The 18,533-nt window shown below is 42.1% G+C and overlaps 1 long non-coding RNA gene across 1 annotated transcript; it reads right to left on the bottom strand.

Moving 5' to 3' along the window:
* Positions 1–17,261: 17,261 nt before the first annotated feature.
* LOC117815333 lies at positions 17,262–17,817 on the bottom strand. Its single transcript, XR_004631794.1, has 2 exons — positions 17,770–17,817; positions 17,262–17,450 (listed from the first exon to the last, which is right to left on the bottom strand). It is a non-coding gene; the product is annotated as an uncharacterized LOC117815333 (long non-coding RNA).
* Between the last annotated feature and the right edge of the window lie 716 nt (positions 17,818–18,533).

The raw sequence follows: 18,533 nt of genomic DNA, 5'->3' as shown, positions 1-18,533 counted from the left end.
TAGATAGATACGGAATTTTTAAAACAGATGAATAATTTACCACCAGCTGCTACTGACTGTCTGCATGAGAAATGTAAAATAAACACATCTCAGGACTTGGAGATGTTATCCGTTTGAACCAGGTCATTCACTGTGGGATAAACGGTTTAACACATCGCATCTACACAGCTTCTGAAGCTCTATGCGCATTTGCCTGAAAACAATAACTTATTATATATTCCAAACGTGCATGGACATCAACCAGAAGCTCTCTTATAAGTCGCGAAGCCTTTGAATTGGAGAAAACCTTTATTCCTCCTTTCAGTGTCTATTCATTGCCTGAGCCGTGTCTGCAACATGTTTGCATTCTCTCCCGTTTTGCACATCTTTCACCATAGTGCGCTTATTTAAACAGGTTTGATACGGGCGCCCAGCATTTCCATAGCTCCAAATGTTCACAATGCAGTAATGCAATTACTCCCTGCGTCCCAGAGACGCTAATCACATTTGGAGAACAAAGTCAGCTCCGGAGTTTTATGCAAGAAGGGAGCAAAAGAAAGAGACAGAGTTGGAGGAGTGGGGGTAAACTGGGGCCTTAAACACTGCGGAGAATAAAACAATTAATGTATAGAGGGGGTATAATCTAAGTAAAAAGCAGATGGAGACTTAATACATTTAGGCACGCTACATAACCAGAGGAGCCAACATGGCCTTTCAAGTTCTAAAGAATACCAATAATTAAGCTGAAAATATTCCCGCTCTGTGGCAGGTGCAAAGATGGTCTGTTTTTGGGATTTACTAAGTTTTTCTTCTTCATCTCCTTCTACTTGCAGCTCCCCAAAGAAAATTTTATTGATCCAACGGTGGCGCTGAGGCCCTGATCGGTGTCTCTCCTCAAATGCATGTGATCAGCACAAACAAACAGTTTCAGCGGCTTGGTGTAGCTCTCTTCATTATTGCCTCTATGTGCCCAGGCCTTGTAGCCATAAAGTGATAGTGTGAATTAAACGTCTGTCGCAAACATCCATGGCAAGCTTGCCAATAACTACCCCCCTCCCACCACACGTCAATAGGCGCAGCAGGTGGAGCGGTCATAGACACCCACCTCCGGACCCAGATCTGATTGGGAACAAGAGGAATGTCTGCATGCGCGTGCGCGTAAGCACACACTGCTGTTGGTGGTTTTGGTTGTAAAGGCACGCGAGCATCTGTCGCCTCGTCTGCCTACTCATTGTCACTTATTCAATTAGCAGCGATTTGGTGGATTCCATTCCAGAGGGGAGGAGTAGGACCATAGAGAGGTTGGGAGTTTGCTTTCACTGCTGCTGGAGGGATAAGTTGCTACCTCCCCTTGCACACACACGCACACACACAAACACACTACCACCCCCATCAGTGCAATGATTGTTATTCATGCGAGTCTCTTCTTCCCTAACCCCCTCTTCGTCGCTTTCATCAGGGGTCCATAGAGCTTTATTACTTTATGACTCGTTGGCCACCATTGTGTGTGTATGCATCTGTAGGGGCAGGAATAAAAAAAGAGTGAACTGCCTTGTTCTTGCTCACAGTGCATGTGGTGATCACATTCTGGGAGCAGCATATTGCAAGCGATGTCAACAGTTGGGTGACAAATTTATTGCCCCGGCAGAACTATGGGGTAAAGAAAGAATGTGTCTGGTCACCTTTAAAGTAGGGACATTACTGCATTGCTCTACCAGTCCGTCAGCCAGCAGCCCATGAAAAGAACAGGCTGTTATTGCTTTTTTTTCTTTCACAGACTTCACCGACTTATATATGGTAGGGGAGATGAATAAAATATTCATACCTTTCCTTTGCAAGACCAGTACAAAGTGCCATTTTTGCCTTGGCATGGATGGTCTGTATGGTTGACCAATGCATTTGTATTATTTTCTATTCTACTATAAAAGCCTGTGGTGACTGGAAGTTTTTGAAATGCTGGTGCTTTGCTTTGAGGTGTGCCCATTAAATTCTCCCATTAGAACTGGCATATTCCTGTGTTGTCAAGTCACAAAAGAAACTCAAGAAATTCCTATCCTGTTCTATTCCATTCAATCATTTTCTGTTGTATCTTTTTGGGATACTTACTGTTGTATTCTTTCTTTGTGGGACATAAAATAACGGTTAAGAGTTTCTGATCACTCCATGATGTCATAATCATTCAGTCATTCTTCACTTGGCCTCATTCTCTCCCTCTGATTCACCTAGCTGACTCGGTTTGCACGCACGCACGCACGCACGCACGCACGCACGCACGCACGCACGCACGCACGCACGCACGCACGCACGCACGCACGCACGCACTATCTGACTGAATGGCACTGACAGCAAGGTGCTTTGTCCCACCAAGACATGGCACAGAGAAACACAAAGGCTTCACAAGCAATCAGCACCACAGCATTCTGGACTGCACCCCTCGCTCTCTCTCTCAGCATTTTACTGAAATTGCATGAATAACTGCAAACCCCTGTGTACACACAACAACAGTAGGTATTTATGCAGCATTTAGGGTTATGTGGCTTGTTTGAAACATAATTGATAATCTTATGGCTTGTTTTTCTTTTATTGTGTTATGATTTCACTGAAATCCCAGATCTCACATTCCAATTTGGTGTGTAAATATTTTAGCACTTCTGAGTGGATCTTTTTCTGAATTTCTAAGTTGCAATAAAACTATGAAAAAAAAATTAAGATCATAACCACTCTCAAATCTCTACATTAAACTATGCTACGTGCAGGTGACAGATGGCGTAGTTACTAAAGGTGCAGTGTGTAGAAATGGGAATATCAGCGACGTCTAACAGTCAGATTCTAGAATGAACCCCTCTGTTCCTAATCCTTCACATCAACTAAGCGACGGTGGCCGTGGAGGACCAGAAGCTCCCCTGAAAAGGGCAATTAGTTATCTGACAATGTGTCGTGTTACCGTCAGACAAAATGCTAAAAGACATGATTAAACGTTAAGCCGTTGGTGTAACCGGCGCAAACTGAAACAACAATTCTTCTAATAACAATACAATTTTAAACAAATACATGTCCATTCTGAGCTGCTGTAGAAACATGATGGCGGTTCATGATGGCAGCCTCCATGAGGAGAACCGATCCTTATATAAACGTACATACTTATTTTAAGTTAAAAAAAAAACGCAACTATAGTTTTATATAGGTTATTATAAACTAATTTTAACATATCTACAAATATAAAATCCAATTTCCACCAAATCTTTTCTGCTAGATGCTGCTAACTTCTACACACTGCACCTTTAAGGCTTAAATTATGTGAAACATGCAGTGTTGCTCTGGTAAAAGAAGTGCTCTGGTACCCAGGAATCCCAACTGGTTGCCTGGCAATTTCACAAGGAGGGCAAAACCTCAGGAAGTTATTGCAAGTTGGGAAAAGGCGCAGGACTCACTGTACAAAGCCAACTTACCATTGTCACTGATAAAGGAGTTTGAGATATATACCTGGCAACTTTGCTAGCTTTGACAAATTAATAGTAGCATAGGCTTAGCTAACAGTAACAGTTTATAAAACGAGGCCATGCTAACTCTTTCATGACTATACATACAGATCTACTCAAGGATATAGAGTTGTACTAATCAAATCTAACCAGAAAGACAGAAAATTAATATGTTTCCCAGTGTTTTGTTTATCTGACATTTCTGTGCAAGCATCTTCTAAATCCTTTCATTCCACTATTGTCATCCACTGACTGCTCTGCTGTTTTTGATTTTCCTCCTCCTCATATAATGTCGATTCTGAGCTATTAAACCCCACATCCCATCAAGACACTTTCCTAATATCTGCAGACATGACTGTCAACTTGATGCTCAGAAACATTCCCTTGGCCCATAAATGCTTCCTTTGTGAAGATAGGAGGGCCTTTATAAAATTATATTGCAATTCAGCAAGGCAATATAAATTGCAAATGTATATTAATTAGGAGGGCTCCATATCCCTTCTCTACTGCTCTACAGGAGTCACCTTGAATTAATGGTGAAAACAGAGTTAGGGCCTATTAGGAGTAAGTGCTATCACATGTAAGACACACCTACCCGTCCGTCCCCGTGAGTGTGTGTGTGTGTGTGTGTGTGTGTGTGTGTGTGTGTGTGTGTGTGTGTGTGTGTGTGTGTGTGTGTGTGTGTGTGTGTAAAAAAAGTATCTGCCCAAGACTGTGTTCCCTCTTGTCTCGCTGGCTGTGAGCTGGTGTTGTGTGTTTGATTGACATATTGTTGATTTGTTGGGGACTGCCTTTTCCCCGATACGATGTCTGTCTACAGCTGATGACTGACAGTTAATTTGTGGTCCACAGATTAGTGTTTTAGAAAAGGAACTCTTTCGGAGACACGCCACATCCAACCTGAATTGGTCCCATTTGGTGCCACTTCTTTGACAGAATGTGTGTGTCAGGCTGGTAATGAGGACAAGCCGAGCATTTTCACATGAAGGCGGCAATCATGCCTGAGATATCAGTTTCAAACACACAGTGACAGCAGCTTTTTGAACTGGTCATTGAGGCATGTGTGAACAGTATCAGGACATTTGCATTAGTGATACAAGTAAATCACTTCTGACTGATGCATAGACAGAGCTAAACTTTTCTTTCAGCAGAGTGGTTTTGATTAAGTAATGAGGTCGAGGTCATGTGCATGTTGCTGTAGACTTGAGAAATCAAAGCCTTTTGTGGGTTTTTCCATCATGTTTGAATTAGGAAATGTTAGACTGGAAGTAACAGCATATTTAAGACGTAGAACAAATAGGGGCATCAGCCGCAAAGAGCACAGCCTAACTCAAACCAGATATCCCAGCACACACACACACACACACACACACACACACACACACACACACACACACGCATGCACACGCACGCGCACGCACGCGCACACACAGAAAACGTACAAACACAGCATAACCAGCTTCTGAGAGTTGCTGGCACATACCAGACTCTGATGAGTGTGGGTTTCACAGAGGAGGAAAGCAGGCTCAGGGAGAGTGATAGGGAGAGTGCTGCAGCCCTGCCTGGTTTGTATGACACAAAGCCCCCTGTTGTCCCTACTGCAAACAAATCCTAACAACCTGGATTGATTAGAGGTAAGAACATAAGCTGTCATAACACAGACCAACACTTAGACTGCTCTGTTTAAAGCCCAGACATTCATAAAACCTGCCTGTGTGTGTGTTCAAGTAGCTGTGCATGTGCTTAAGCGAGTGTGTGTGAGTGCATGCGTGAGGAGATTTTCATGCCAGAGGTTAGGCCCTAGCTAGTGTGTTACATGTTTAAGTGTCCCCCGGTGACCCACTTCCCGGGGTTGCACCAGATTTACGGTTCCTGAGGTTCTGAGAGCTGGCAGCTGTGGAATGGGGGAATGGATTGGGGGCCATGATAAAGAGGAGTGGAAAGGGCTGAAGGAGCAAGGGAAAGCAGCAGGAGAGAGATGATGAAGTGACGGGAGCGTGTAAAGGTGGAGGCAAAAGTTGAAATATGTTAGGGCCTGATAAATGTCTGGATGAAGGGATGAAGAGAGGAAAAATGCAGAGAAGTGGGAGGGAGGAAGGGTCAGGGAGAGTGTGTGTAGAACGCGGCTGTCTCATAGGGAGGGTGGGAGTGAAAAGGTAGAGGGGTAAAGGGGGTGAGGAGAGAGCGTGGAATTAGACGCAGGGGGAAACAAAGAAGGAATTGAAGGCGTCAAGAAAAAAGAAATGAAGGGATGTGTGGGAGGGAGAGGCGTAGGCGGGGAGCAGAGAAGAAAAAAGAAATGGCGACTTCTCCAGTGTACCCTCTAGCCCCTCAGATGTTCGTGATTAAAACCTCTTTCTGTTCTCATTCACACACTCCACATCTCACCTTTGCTTAACAAAAACACAACTCTGGATTGATTTGTGACAGCCTTGAGAGTTCTGGGATGTTTGAATATGCTTGTGTGTGTGTTTGAAGGGTCTGTTTCTCCCCCGCATGTGTGTTTAAGAGAGAAAGCATGCACAATTTGAGTATCCATTAGTTTTACACCAGTCAAGCCCCACCTTGGATTAGAGATAGAAGAAAAAAGACCTTGGGAAAGGTTATACAAAGTAGGGAGATAAAGTGGATTTAGACAATCATTTCTTAGGCGGGATACAGCATTGTTACAAACATGAACAAATTGGCCACATATTTCACAAGCTGTTGGACTCTATTGAGGAATGCTTAACATGGTGTTTCAAGTTTATGCAGGGGATTTGGGACAGAATCCAAACACAGCGAACAGCAAATGTTCAATCAGCTCAGCAGGCAGTGAGTTGCAGAGGGAGAGAAGGGAGGGGAGGAACGCTTGCAACGGATGACTGGAGAGACATAGGAGAAATATAAAATGGACAGAATGTGGTAAGGTTGACTGAGAGATGATGGATGGATCGAATGAGAGATGGATGGAGGGATGACATTTTATAGGGTGTATCCAATTTTGGGCAATTTGACTCCTCATTCTCTTGACAATTAAGGGGAATATTACGGTGTTTCATTTGGTTGCATGAGTTTCCCGCCTCACATGAGCATTCATATCGCTGCATGCATTACATTACTGTCTGATTACTGTCAGTCATCCATACCAAGGTTTGGAAGAGATTATCCTTTATGTCATGTCAATTTCAAACTGAACTGTTAGATTATGCAGGCTCATTAACCTGGACAGCAATTAACGTCAATCAGTCTGATACTGTAATCGTTTTATGAAGAGAAAAGAAGAGGGTGATCAAATATATACCAAAAATATATAATTAAGTATGCAAAAAAAATTAGAGGTGTAGCAGAAAACTCAACAATCTGTAAAGTACACATTAGTTTTTTCACTTTCTGAAAAATACAGAAGAACAATGCACTATGAGTCATTAGGATTCATTTGTATGCTGCTTTAAAAACATTCTCAGTGGAATAGTCCAAAATGAAACATTCATCACCATTACTAATCATCACACAAGTCTTGTCAAGTCTTCATCACTCCTAGGCTGTAATTATTGGCCCTTCTCGGCTAACAAGCAATTAACTCACATCAGAGGTTTTTCCTGAGCAGAATAAACATTAATGGCAACCAGGCTCCTCTCATGGTTGGAGTTTGCAGCGATCTCTGATACAAGCGAGAAAACAAAACATGTTGCTGAAGTGTGAGCTGTCACTCCCAGGGGCCTCATCAAAGGCAGGATAGGAGAGGAGGGAGAGATCTGAATGTGGACATAAGCAAACACATGGGAACAAATAAGGTTACACTCAATCACACTAACAACATAAATCCAGAGGAGAATCAATCAATACAAACGCATCTTGTTGATTACAATGCTCTAAAAATGTGTCTTCTTTAAACACCGACTTAACGAGCATCCGTCATAATTAGCCAAATTAATCCCCACGTGCACAACATCATCATCAACAGCCGCCTTTGTTCACACTTGATTACTTTTATATATACCAATAGCTACCTAACATTTAACATCTCTCTCCCACACATTCCTCCTCAGGAGGCACACAGGAGACAGCCTCCGAGGGATGGTAGCTTTCATCTGTAATAAAAACAAGACAGGACACAGTGTGCTGGTGCGCTAATCAATAACCATTATCACAACTTCTCACCTGCTCCTAGACTTGTGCGACGGCTGCTCAGGGTCTGATGATTTATTCTGAGGAGATGCACCATAATGACTCATATGATTGAAAGACCTGAGAAATGGAAATACAGCTCTGCGAAAAAATTCTTTAGAGGATAATGTGTGGCAGGGACATGACAGGCATTTTGAGGGAAAGTGGCTCAATTTATTTAAAAAAACAGTGTCCCCACACCTACTGTATTGTTTCCGAGCTTCACACTGTTTATATTTACTGTTTTACAAATAGAGCACAGATAAAATGACAATTGTGTTGTGAATGCAGTTCTTATCTATGAATGTGTTGATGACATTTTTTCACACATAACATGCAGAGGATGATTCTTTAATGTGAAAAAAGTATGGATGAAATAAACATGAAATCTGTGTACAATTCGTCAATCAATCAATCAGTCTTTAATTTTATAGCACCAAATCACAACAAATGTTATCTCAAGGCGTTTTTACAAAGCAGGTCTAACCTTACCCCTCTTACTGACAGGACTCGATCTTATCTCATCTTAATCCACCATGAGCATTGCAGCACGTAGTATTTGCTAGTTATAGCGGTAAGGAAAAACTCCCTTCTCCAGGCAGAAACCTCGGGCAGCACTAGACTCATGTTAGACAGCTATCTGCTTCGACCAAGTTTGGGTTAGAAAGAGGGATAGAGGTCAATCAATCAATCAATCAATCTTTTTTGTATAGCTCCAAATCACAACAAATGTTATCTCATGATGCTTTTATAAACATAGCAGGTCTAGACTGTACTCCATGTTAAATTATTAACAAAGACCTAACGCCAAGATAAGTCTCAGTCTTATCTCATCTCAATCCACCATAAGCATTGCACTTCACAGTGTTCAGCTATTTACAACGGTGATGAAAAACTTTTAACAGGCAGAAACCTCGAGCAGAACCAGACTCATGTTAGGCAGCCATCTGCCTTGACCGAGTTGGGGTTGGAAAGAGGGATCAAGGAAAATAAGAGAGAGAAAGCAATGATAATGACGAGACAAATAGTAGTAGTAATAGTAGTTGTTGCTGCTGGAGTCCAGCAAGTCCATATCAGCTGGAGTCTGGAACGTCCACAGCAGCAGGACGTCTATGGCAGCGACTCAGAGGATCAAGCCAGTTTCATTATCACAGATGGACCGACAGACAGACAGACTAATTGATTGACTTAGGTTGTATGAGATAAAGGCTCTACAGGATAACTTCCGCTAAAGTAAGCATAGCTAATGTCATGTCATTGTTGACACAGGTGGTTGTGATATAAATATTTAATCGTTTTACTGAATCACCAAGGTTTAGACCAACATGTTTTCCCAAAGAGCTGTTGGGAAATCAAAGTATTTCACAATAAGCTTTCAAAATAAACACAAAGAATATATGACACTTGTCTCTGAGTCTGACTCAAAGTAAACAGAATACTTAGCCCCCTGGATAAGACTCCCTGGCCTACTGCCAAACGGATCTACATCTGGGATAACTCTCAACATTTCCTCTTCAATCCAGAGTGTGTTTGTTTTTGGGGCAAGTGTTGTTGTTTTTTAACAATAATTACTTGAACTGGATATTTAAATGTCATCAAAATTAAAGTTACTTTTGGTTATTTTGACTTTATAAGATAGGACAGCTGGAGAGAGAAAGGAAATGTGGTTAGTACAGAAAGAGGGTGATGACATGCAACAAAGGGTCGTGGCCTGGAGCTGCGGCCAAGGACTCTAGCCTCGAACGCCCCATATACAAGAAATCACAGTTTTCTCATACTATACAGATATAATTTTGAATCGGGAGGACACTTTGGCCAAAGTGCCAGCACTTTGAGCCACATTAGCCTCTACATCTGAAGGTCACTTATGCATGGTTTGACCTAGGTTATTACAGGGCGTGTTCGTGCTTTTGTTTATTTCGAGATAGACTATGACATTTTTTGCATACACATCGCAGGGAGAGTATACAGGACAAGATGTCACATTATAAAGGCAATCAAGCTGACATTTGAAGAGGGGACTTGACAGAGTGACTCATTACCAAGTGGAGTGGAAAAGGCTGCATACTGTAGAGAAACACAGGAGATGCTATTTGTTTCCCACTTTTCCCTATCCTCAGTGCTGACATTACAGTTGAAGACAGAATAGGCACAATTCCTGTGGTATTCTACAAGTGAACTGTGCCTTAGTTACCGTTTGTCTTGTTGATATTGTATCTGTGAGCTCTGCTGTCATCCTTACAATTTCCCCCCCTATTTCTATCTCAATCTCTATATCCTCCTCTTGTTCTGTCACTCCTCCCTCCACTTCTCGCTTTTGTCTTATTTTTGCTTTATCATTTCAGGGTGTTCCATCACTTGATTCTTCTGTTTCCCCTTTTCTCTCTCTCTCTGGCTGCCAATTCTCTCATCTGCCTTCGCTCGCTGGAAAGGTGAGCATGTGTTTCACCAGTCTGCTGTGTGTCTAGCACTTTCCAATTAGCTTGTATACCTGCTTCTGGCTGTGTAGAAGATAAGATGGAGCTGATACCACCAGGCTACTGCTATCTCTGTTTTCCTCCTGTCACACACACAGACGTATACCTTCACACACCCGCACAAGCACAGTCACACCAGCACACACTCAGATGATGCTGGGGTACTAGCTCCTAGCACTACAGATGCATCGGACAGATAGATGAAGTAAGCTAACAAGAGGTGGACAAGTGTTATAATGAATGCATCAGGGACTGTCACTCGATGTCAACTCAGCATGCCTGAAGTTAGTGTTACCAGCCACCATTTCCCAGTTGTGACTGTTTGCAGCCATCAAATTGCTCCTTTTCTTTATGTGCACACACGAGAAAGCACACGGGGTTACTTATGAGAGAGTGTGTGTATGTTTGGATGTTTGCTGGTGGCAGCATGGTGGGCTGTGTGATGACCCTGCGACCTGCCCAGACTGTTGAATAATAAAAGACTATTCAGACACTCACAGGGTGACAGCATGAAAGGAGCAGCCACAGAGGGGGAGGAAAGGGGAAGGGGAAGCAGTGGGGGGAGTTAAGGCCTAGACATGGATGGCTTTGTGGGAGGTAAATTATTTCTCTCAGGCTTCTCTCTCTCTCTCTGTTCTTGTACTCTCTCTCTAAGTTTCCTTTGCTTTTCTTGTTTTGTGTTTGCTTCCTCCAAGTCCGACTCTCTCTCTCTCCGTCTCTCCAGACCCGTCTCTCTTTGAGTCGATCCGTTTGTTGTCAATTCAAGCTTCATTTTCACCACCGTCCCTATTTATTTCATCCACCCACCTCTCCCTCTCTCTGTTTTTGATTCCTTTTCTCTCTTTGTATCACATATCCATCCCTTTCCCCCTCCCCTCCTGCTTCCTTCCATCTAATCTTCTTACTCCTAACAACCTCTCATGTCTTATATCTGTATTCCCAGCCACTTTCTCCTCCACTCGCCTTCTTTTTAGCTCCTCTCAATTATGTGTATCTCCCTCCTCCCTCCCCCATCCCCGCTCAGCTCCTCCCTCTCTGTCTCATTAGTGATGCTGTCTACTAAGGAGGTGATTAGCCTGCTTCGACTCTAATTAAAACACAGAAAGGGAACTAAATAAGACCTGTGATTTGTGGGTTTGGGTGTGCTTGTGTGCATGGACATATGTGTGTGCAGCTCCATCTCCACTGTGTGAGCGCAAGTCATATTCAAAGTGCCAAATTGCTCAACAGCGAGCCACTCTATTTTAATACAAAGTGCTAACAATTATCTGGTGCTTGTGATAGATGTCATACATATTTGAAGACGAGAATAAGTTCCTCCAAGGAGGATTTCTAGCAGGGAACAGATTTTGAGCAAAAGAAGCTAAAGGTGAGAATGAAAATAGGCTCACCTATTTAGGGTGCCAACAGGGTGCTGTGTTTTCAACAGCTATGTATGAGTTTCCCTATTGTTATTATAGCTCTAATTCAACCATTTCTATTAGCACTGTTCCTTTCACTTCAGTGCTTTAAAATTAAGTGCATACATTGAAGCCAGAGGCATGGCATGGGGGAAAGTTTCCACGTAGCTAAGTCGGGCAACACTTCTAATCTATGTATTTTTTGCATAAACCAGCAATGAAATGTAACCAGAGGAGCTATTAGACACCTGTTTTACACACATTTCTAGTATATAAATGCAGAACTTGCACGTGCTAAACACTAACTGACAGACATTTGCAACATATCCTTCAACTCCCAAATTCAGAGAAATCTCAAGGTCAGCCTATTTTCACTTGCGCAATATTTCTAAAATTAGACACTTCCTATCTCAGAGCGACGCAGAAAAACTAGTCCATGCATTTGTTACCTCCAGGTTAGATTACTGTATCTCCCTCTTATCAGGCTGCCCCAATAAGTCTCTAAAGATTCTTCAGCTAGATCAAAAACACAGCAGCTCGAGTATTGACTAAAACTAGGAAGGGGGAGCACATTTCTCCAGTGCTAGCTTCTCTACACTGGCTCCCAATAAAATGTAGAATAGAATTTAAAATCCTTCTTTTAACCTACAAAGCCCTTAAAAATCAGGCACCCTCGTATCTTAAAGAGCTCATAGTGCCCTATTACCCCTCTAGAACTCTACGCTCCCAACATGCAGGCTTGCTAGTTGTACCTAAAATCTCTAAAAGTAGTATGGGAGGTAGAACCTTCAGTTATCAGGCCCCTCTCCTTTGGAATCCTCTACCAGTCAGGGTCCGGGAGGCAGACACCCTCTCCACTTTTAAGAGTAGGCTTAAAACTTTCCTTTTTGATAAAGCTTATAGTTAGAGCTGGATCAGGCTTGGACCAGCTTTTGTCATGCTGCTATAGGCCTAGACTGCCGGGGGAACTGGCACACTGACACACTGGGATCCTAGCTCACCCCCTTCCCCCCAACCCCCTCATCACTTACTTTAACTCTTCCTGTCCCATTAAAGTTACTAACCATAGACCTTTCTGGAGTCCCTGAGCTCCATTGTCTCGAAGATTCCTCTGAGCTGCCGTAGACGTGCTCCTGCTGCGGACGATCTGGACTCCAGCTGATACGGACGTGCTGGACTCCAGCGGCAACAGCTTCTACGACTCGTCTCATCACTATCACTTCTCTCTCTTACTCCCCTCTATCTGTCTTTCCAGACCCAACTCGGTCGAGGCATGATGGCTGTCTAACATGAGTCTGGTTCTGCCTGAGGTTTCTGCCAGTTAAAAGGAAGTTTTTCCTCACCACTGTAACTAGCTAAATACTGCGATGTGCAATGCTCATGATGGATTAAGGTGGGGTCAGACTGAGTCTTACCCTGTCTTGATGTTGGGTCTTTGTTAACAATTTAACAAAGAGTATGGTCTAAACCTGCAATGTTTGTAAAAGCGTCTGTTGTTTGTTGTGATTTGGCGCTATACAAATAAAGATTGATTGATTGAGATTGAACATAATTTAGACATGTTTTCTCTGTAGCTGAATTCAAACATGTACTAAACTTGTGAAGATTTCCTCAAATTTTAGGGAACAGCTGCATACGTGAACGCAAACAGAATTTCCCACTGAGTTTCCTCTGAATTTTGATGCCAGCCTCTGTCTGACAGGGCAACTTTGAAACATTTTGGGGTAGACTGTCCTGAAAACTCTCCCTGTCCCATTAAAGTTACTAGCCATTGACCTTTCTGAAGTCCCTGAGCCCCCTTATCTCGTAGGTTCCTCTGAGTCGCTGCCGTAGACGTCCTGCTGCTGTGGATGTTCCAGATTGCAGCTGCTACCGACATGCCAGACTCCAGCGGCAACAGCTATTACAACTACTACCACTCCTACTACTACTACTACTACTACTAATAATAATAATAATAATAATAATAATAATAATAATAATATTATCCGTCTCATCACTATCATCACTCACTCTCTCTTTTATTCTCCTCTGTCCCTCTTTCTAATCCCAACTTGGTCGAAGCAAATGGCTGTCTAACATGAGTCTGGTTCTGCTCGAGGTTTCTGCCTGATTAAAGGAAGTTTTTCCTTGCTGCTGTAACTAGCTAAATACTCCAATTTGCAATGCTCATGGTGGATTAGGATGAGATAAGTTTGAGTCCTTTCATTAAGAGGGGAATGGATCGTATCCTGTCTTGATGTTGGGTCTTTGTTAACAATTTAACAAAGAGTATGGTCTAAACCTGCAATGTTTGTAAAAGCATCTTGAGATAATACTTCCCATCTTTCTGTGATCTATTCAGTGTATAAATGTGTCTAACTTATTTGTGTGTTCCTATAAACTCAAGATGTTACTTTGACCTCAAGATTTTTATGATCTATGTAATAAAAAAATATCCATGATGTGAAAAAAAAAACATAATTAAACCAAATTAAGCAACCATAGATAAAACAAAACCAGGGGAAGCAAGACTTTTGGTCAAGCATTGCACTGCTTGCTCCCAATATCATCAAACTCAAAAAGGCTGAATGAATCAGCACATAGGTTGCCGTTTTCATTCTATGACCTTCTCTTTTCTCAAAAACTGATAACAACATTGAAGTGCAACTCCACTGCTCACAGCTTCAGCAGAGATTATGAATGTTATGTTATGGGCAGCTAATGTAGCCTGAAGCTGCTAGCCTCAGCCACAATGAAGGACCACACAAGTCTCTGCTTTCTCTTCTCTCTGACTCCACTTCCACAAATTGTTTTTATTTACAGATCTGTGGACTCACGATCAAACTGATGCACTCATGTGACACCCTCTCTTGTATCAGATCAGTGAAGGTCCCTCCAGCAACAACAAAAGTCGCTTGATGCAACATTTTCCGCACTCCCATTGGAACTCCTGTAAACTTAAATCTGATGCTTCGAATACCCCTGTAAATATGTAAATTTTTCCAGCCACTAAGACTGATGATGACAGCTCACAGTTACTAGTTGTCATAGTTACACAACACCCTTTCAAAAACCTGAGTTATCCAGATGTGCAGCAGTCAAAAATAATGACTCCAAAAGCTGTAATGGAAAGACTTGTCACTGCAAGCAGAGACCAAACTAATGCGCATACATTTTGGCCCTCGACAGTCTGAGACAACATCAAAAAGTCAGTAAGTTTGTTCACAGCTTTTTGCCAAAAGCAGCAAGCTGTTCCACACCTCAAAGTGTCTTACAGAAAAAAAAACAATCAACTGAATAGTCCTAAAAATATCTTAAGATAGCGCACCCTTCTTCAGCCAGAAGAAAGAATGCATGATGCTATGTGTGTGAATGTATGTGTGTGTTTGTAATCATCAAGCCTTTAAAATAATTGTCCATATCATATTCTTTTAGAATATATGGTTAATATTTGTCTGCAAAAGCCACAAAAACTGCCTGCGTCCCACCTACGTACAGGAACATAAAAATAGTGTGTTTGTGTGTGTGTGTGTGTGTGTGTGTGTGTGTGTGTGTGTGTGTGTGTGTGTGTGTGTGTACGTGTGTGTGTGTGTGTGTGTGTGTGCGTGTGTGTGTGTATGTGTGTGTGTGTGTGTGTGTGTGTGTGTGTGTGTGTGTGTGTGTGTGTGTGTGTGTGTGTGTGTGTGTGAAAGAAAGGTGTGTGTGTGTCCACAGCAGGGTGATTCTCATGGCCTATTTCAGTCAGGCCTGATATGATCAGACGTCAGATTGTGAGCTCCTCGTCTCTCTTTGGCCCTTGGCGTTTCTGCTCGGAGGTGAGAAAAGGTCTAAACGCTGACAACAGTGCAGCGTTGCCTTTGATACTGTGGCACACAAAGATACTGATCCACTAGAAGAATGTTGAACGGCTGCAATACAGACACTGGTTGATGTTCAAAGGGATGAGGGTCAAGTATGTTTCAACAGTGGTCTATGGTAAGGCTCTTAAAGAATCAATGCAGGCTACATAAATACATAAAGAGGATGCTTCTGTGCAGCCATTTGAAGTGAGATGGAGTACATACAAGTTGTCTGCAAGGTTAAAAGCTTTGCCTTTTCAAAATGTTAATTTTTAATCATAATATTTTATTTTACTTCCAGTAGATTCCTTTTTGTTAGTACTTCGACATGCACAAACACATGATTTATCGCATTCCTATCTCAACACTCAAGGAATTTTAGCCATCTACTGAATAACCCATTACTGCATGGCTCTGCCGTATCAATGCAAATCTCATTCCTTCTTCCCCTGCATCAGATGACTGCAGGTCTACACAGCAACAGAACACAAGATCCTGATATGTCTCCTCATGGAAACAGATCAGGCGGGCGGAATAATTATCCATAGGATAACAGTTGGCAACAGATGTAGTGCTCTGATCTGCCAACTTTGATGACACCATGTCAGTTTAAATCAACCAAGCCTTTATGCTATTACTACATGCCTACAGTCTGACCCTCAGCAGGGAGAGAGTTTGAGTCAAGACATGAACACTCCATCAACCAGATGGACTAACACACACACAAATCATAAACACAGCATGGGATAATTATCAGATTGTAAAAACATGAAACCCAGATACAGCTTTAGACAACATGGACCATAACTGATTAAAAATAAAGGCAGAATATTATATATTTTAGAAGCAGCTTAAAGCTGGAGTAGGAGATCCTGAGAAAGCCGCAAAGCACACAGCCAAACAGAGTCCTCCCCTTCCTTCAGAGCAGCCTGTAGGGAGAGGGGAGGGACACGCCTCCAAACACATGAACGCGCTGTGGCAGACTACAGCTGGAGGATGACGTCACGATAGCTAGCTGTGGAGCGGCGGAGGATTTACTTTATTTTCATGGAAGGAAAACATGTCTATCTCCCATGTAAGTAAACCGCTTATATTACCACATTAAAATAATGTAATTATTTAGAATGCACAGCATAGCCTGCATGTTAGCTTTCCTTGTGTTTGTTTTTATCATCTGAATACAGCTAGAGTAATGTGTTACTGCCGGGCTAATAACTCCTGGCTAGCCAGAAAGGTGGAAACAGTATTGTCAGCGTAACAACTAAAGTCGGTTCTGAATGTTTATTTTGATTTAGCATCGCATTTCATGATGTTGAGTTACTAGACGGCCTATATATTTATTAGCGTTCACCATTGTTGACAGTCTTTATTTTCATGTTGGAACTACAACATATTGAATTTTTTTTGCACTTGTTAGAGCTCTCATGATGACTGCTGATTACAATCCTGAGCCAAGCCCCTCAGGTCGGAGAGGACAATGCCGGGGTCGAGTGCAAGGTAGAGCCAGACGAGCGAGAGGGAGGGAGGGAGGAAGGGAGAGCAACGACCGAGGACGAGCTCTAGATCCTGGGGACAGCAACAGAAAGTTACGCCATGCTGCATAGACAGGTTGTTGTCTGGCAGCATGGAGCACTTGGTGCAGGTCATAGAGTAGTATTACCTTGTTACTGTATCTGGAAAATCCGTGACCCTTCCACATGGACAGTATAAAGGTTTCAGTTGGGAGTGAATTAAACTATGACATGATTACATACAATACTTTTATGGTGACCCTTTAGTTCCTTTGTATATATTTATATTTATCTTCATGTAAAAAAAATACTTGAGTGTGCTGTGTATACATTTGTTAAATAAATCTTTAAATTTACACTGGCCTTCTCTCTTCAAATTGCAAAATAATTAAATCCATTTCAAGTAACATACAACATTATAAACAAATAATTGCAATATCAAAGATTTGTTTTACATTTACTTTTATTAGAAAATGTATTTATTACAGAAATAAAAATAATGGCTGTTGAAGGTAAACATGTTGGCGTGGATCATCCGGCCTCCTGGTTCTCTTCTTGGGCATCCCCCCCAGCTCACGCAAGCCTCTGCGTCCCGTGTTTTAACGGTGTGGACGTCAATGTTTCCTTCTCGTTGCTATGAAAACACAGACAAGACAGCATGTAGACTTTGTACAACACCCCATTCAAGCTGATACAGAGCAACAGAAGAGCTACCAGCTAACAGACTGTATACAGGTCTGATAAAGAGCAACAGAAGAGCTAGCAGCTAACAGACTGTACACAGGTCTGATAAAAAGCAACAGAAGAGCTAGCAGCAAACAGACTGTATACAGGTCTCTATAAACATAGCTACAAGCCGTTAGCTGGCCGCTAGCATTAGCCGAAGTTATTGCTAGCTGTCTGATAGATGAACAACACAATGAACACAAAGACAAATGAAATGACATGATTACCTGTCCAGTAGAAAATCAGCAACCATGGCGTCGCTTTAGAGACCCTTCAAACCATCCAGCTGTCTCAGAAATGCATCCCGAATATTGACTCGTGTTTGTATCTTCATCCAGCGCTTTAAGTCGTCTCCTTTTCCATCACAGTCTTCCTCTTCTTGCTCTGCGTAGCGGCAGAACATGTCCTACTCCAGCTTTAATTGATTAGTTAGCAGTGATGCAAGTGGAAGATTTGAAACAGTATAGGCAAAAAAAAAGATGAGGAAATGTTGGCTTTTTCAAGTGCCAATGCCACCGGGGGCCACAAAGAAAGAAATCTGATTATTCAAGAGGAATGGGAATCTTCAGATCATCTCCATCCTCTCATATACCCACTGCAGGATTTCTTATACCATCTCTTATACTTATTACCTACTATATTATTAGACTATTTCTCGAGCCATTGAGCTTAAAAAAGATAAATTTAACAGTCTGTGACCATTAGCATTTCCTCCTAGAAGTCAAGAGAAGCCAGTCATCCCGTTCTTTTAGACTGTGATCGTCAAGTCAATAAAACTTGCTTAGCAGTCTATAGGTAATTATTTAGTTGCAACCATTTCAAATATTCCCTGTTTGTCATTTGACAATGAAGAAACAGCACCCCTATGAAATGGTAGATGAGTAGTGATACTATGGTGGCCCTAAATAAATGATCTTTTCTCATGTCCCTATGCAGGGTGAAGTTGGCATTCCTTGGTAAAAGAAAAAAGAAATAAAGCAATGACTGATCA

Source organism: Notolabrus celidotus, chromosome 7 (assembly GCF_009762535.1).
Source record: "Notolabrus celidotus isolate fNotCel1 chromosome 7, fNotCel1.pri, whole genome shotgun sequence".
Lineage (NCBI taxonomy): Eukaryota > Metazoa > Chordata > Actinopteri > Labriformes > Labridae > Notolabrus > Notolabrus celidotus.
The sequence above is the reverse complement of the archived record's forward strand: the minus strand, read 5'-3'. Positions and strand labels throughout refer to the sequence as shown.